Raw genomic sequence first — 3727 nt, forward strand, 5'->3', positions numbered from 1 at the left:
TGCAGGAAGGCCGCAGTCGCGAGCGCAGCGACGTGGCCCGGAGCACGGGCTAGGGGACAGGCCGCTCCACGGGGCGAATGTGACAAGCCCCCACATCCCCCCGCACCCCCTCCCGCCCCACCGCCTTCCTCCCGCGAGGAGCGCGTGAGACCCTGGGGACGCCTGGTCCCAGACCCCGCCCAGCGGCGCGCACCAGGCGCAGGCTTCTGCAGCGGCGCCATGCTGGTCACCCTGAAGACCCTCCAGCAGCCGACTTTCAAGATCTACAAGGGGGCTGGGGCGATGGCTCAGTAGAATAAGTGCTTGTCTGACAAATGTAAGGGCCTCAGTTCAATCCCCGGTTCTGGGAGGAAAAAAAAAAAAGGTCAAAAAGATCTACAAGGACCCGGAGGAGAAGTGAAGATGGAATCTGAAAAAGGGAAAGATGCTTTCCCAGTAGCAGGTCAATAATTAATTTATGCAAGTAAAATCCTCAATAATGATACTGCTCTCAAAGTATATAAAATTGATGAGAAAAACTCTGTGGTGGTTATAGTGACAAAACCCAAAGCAGTGACCACACCAGCACCAGATACAACACAGCAATCGAGCACTGCCAGCCCCACTGCTGTTACTTCCTCCACAGCAACAGCTATGGCTTAGGCACCAACCCCTGTTCCTGCTTTGCCTCTCACATCCACACCCGCGTCCATCACTCCAACAGTGACAACGGCGTCTTCTGAACCTGTGCCTGCTACTGCAGCTTAGCAGGAGAAGCCTGCAGAAAAGCCAGCAGAGACGCCGCCAGGTAGCAGCCCCAGGTCAACTGACAATACCTCCAGACATTTTTCTCGGTCAAACCTTTTTGAAGATGCAGCAAGTGCACTTGGGACAGGTCAGTCTTATGAGAATGTGGTGACTGAGATCATGTCTATGGGCTATGAACGAGAGCAAGTAATTGCAGCCCTGAGAGCCAGTTTCAACAACCCTGACAGAACAGGGGGATATCTTTTAATGGGAATCCCTGGAGATAGAGTAAGTCCTGCTGTAGTTGACCCTCCTCAAGCAGCTAGCACTGGGGCACCTCAGGTCACTGCAGTGGCTGCAGCTGGAGCAACTATACCAGCAGTGACAACAAGTTCGGGGGGACATCCCGTTGAGTTTTTACAGAATCAGTCTCAGTTTCAATAGATGAGATAAATTATTCAACAGAATCCTTACCTGCTTCCAGCATTGCTACAACAGATAGGTCGAGAGAATCCTCGGTTGCTGCAGCAAATTAGCCAACACCAGGAGCATTTTATTCAGATGTTGAGTTGAACCAGTTCAGGAAGCTGGTGTTCAAGGCAGAGGTGGTGGAGGTGGCAGCGGAGGAATTGCAGAAGCTGGAAGCGGGCACATGAACTACATCCAAGTAACACCTCAGGAAAAGGAAGCTATAGAAAGGTTAAAGGCATTAACAATTTCCTGAAGGACTTGTGATACAAGCATATTTTGCTTGTGAGAAGAATGAGAATTTGGCTGCCAATTTTCTTCTACAGCAAAACTTTGATGAAGATTTAAAGGGACTTTTTTGTATGTCACTTCATACCAATGCATTACACTAACTTTGTTCACTGGATTGTCTGGGATGACTTGGATTCATATCCACAGTACCTGGAATATGATAGTAGATTGTTGGGGTGACGTGGGCGGGAACTAGAATACAGTGCAGGGATAAATTACAGTGCATGTCTGCTTCAATTACCTGATGCCACAAATCCACACAGCATGTAAAATATGCAACCAAAAATCAGCTTTTGCAAGTCTTTATTTCTTCTATAAAATAGTAAGTGACTTTTCCTAGGTTTCACTCTTAGATCGAGAAATGTAGTGTAATGCCCTACTTTATAATTCTTTGACATAACATTGGTTTTTGAACAAATCCTTGCTACCTAGACTCTACAGTATATTTCATGGCAACACTGGATAATGGCTTTTTGAAACTGAAGAGTTTTGGAGCAACTATAAGTAGAAATACCAAATTATCAGTGGTCATTGTTGCTGCTTCACAAATGTATAACAATGTGTAAGGAGGCCAAATCTTTCACATTAAATACCTGTGGTGTGCATGGGAAGAAAAGGAGCTTTTTATTAAATCAAAAGTTATTATTGTTATTTTTTAAATATTTTTTATTCATTTTAATGAGAACAAATATAAAATAGTGATGAAACAGTTTCAAAATAGGTTAGTAGAACTTTTACAATAACCAATACAATGCATATTGTTGTCTTCATAGTAGTTATTCAGAGGACAAGATGCAGGCATGATATCTTCTCTAAACAATATTAGTAAAAACTACTCCAGAAAGAATGGCTATCATAAAGAAATAAACCAACAACAAATGTTGGAGAGGCTGTGGGGAAAAAGGAACCCTTCTCCACTGCTGCTGGGAATGTAGACTGCTGCAACCGTGATAGAAATCAGTGTGAAGACTCCTTAGAAAAGTTGGACTGGAAATCCCCTTTAAACCAGCTATTCCTCTACTGGGAATTTTCCCACAGGAATTGAAAACATCATATCATAGTGAAATATGTGTGCCTATGTTTATAGCAGCACAATTTGTGATAGCCAAATCTTGGAAACAACCAAGATGCCCATCACCTGAGGAATGGTTGAAAAAGATGTGGTATTTTTACACAATGGAGTATTATTCAACTATTAAGAATGATAAACTCCAAGCCTTTATAGTGAAGTGGATGCCACTTGAACATATACTCATAAGTGAAATAAACCAGACACAAATGTGTAAATATGATATAGTTTCCCTAGTGTAAGAACTCAAAAGAAGAAATACAAATAGAAAGGTATAATACAAGTAAAAGGAAAGAAGGATCTCAAGGACTTAACTAATCAAGAGAGGGAAAGGAGAAGAGCTAGGAAACATGGATAAGTCAAGCCATACAGTTATATGGAGAAGATGGGCAAGGCAATGATACTGAGAATATTCAGAAGATTTTTGAATATAGCAGTTAATTGGAAAGATTCTCCCCTGACTATATACTGATATCTGTGAACTAAGCTACTGCACTGCAGATTGTAATCTGTAATAGTAGTTGCATGCTTGGAGTGCCTGTCACTCTGGTCTTCTGAATATGGGCTGCTTGTCATGACATGCCAGTTGCTGCTATGATGTCTCTCGGGTAGATGGTTGTTCAAAAAGAAGGGGGTGGTGAATGAAAGCAAGAGATAGGAAAACGAATATTGTGGGACTGTCCTGCTTCAAGGTTGTACATGGTGAGATTTTTGGACTTATGTGTAAACATAAGAAGTATATAATTTTGCATGCCTATTTTTAAAATATATTCTGATTTTTAAATATTTTTATTGTATTCTGTAGGGACTTAAAGTTCAACATATCAATACTTGAGGAAAAATACCTGTTCCATATTATGCCTAAGATGTTTGATATGCAGACAGAGAGTGAGGTTAAGCTTAACAGCAACATAAGTTTGCAGACCAAAATTAGAGAAAGAGGAGGGCTGCAAGGAAAGCCAACATTTTCACCCTAGCCTTTCAAGGTCAATTAAGACTCAGGACATATGCGAACCTGTACTGTAATGTCATGTAACTCAGTAGTGTCCCAAATTTTCTGATCAAGGAGATTATGGGGCCAAAGAGGAAAGCGATCAATGATGTAGACTGTGCCTAAGGAGAGTCACATGGAGAGAAAACATTCTCTCAGGCTTTCACAGAGAGCACATTAGC

General features: G+C 42.3%; 1 pseudogene; it reads left to right on the forward strand.

The window, feature by feature from the left end:
• The first annotated feature begins 402 nt into the window (after positions 1 to 402).
• On the forward strand, positions 403 to 1586 carry LOC101575496 (annotated as a pseudogene).
• The last annotated feature ends 2141 nt before the right edge of the window (positions 1587 to 3727 follow it).

Source organism: Octodon degus, unplaced genomic scaffold (genome assembly GCF_000260255.1).
Source record: "Octodon degus isolate 3935 unplaced genomic scaffold, OctDeg1.0 scaffold00117, whole genome shotgun sequence".
Lineage (NCBI taxonomy): Eukaryota > Metazoa > Chordata > Mammalia > Rodentia > Octodontidae > Octodon > Octodon degus.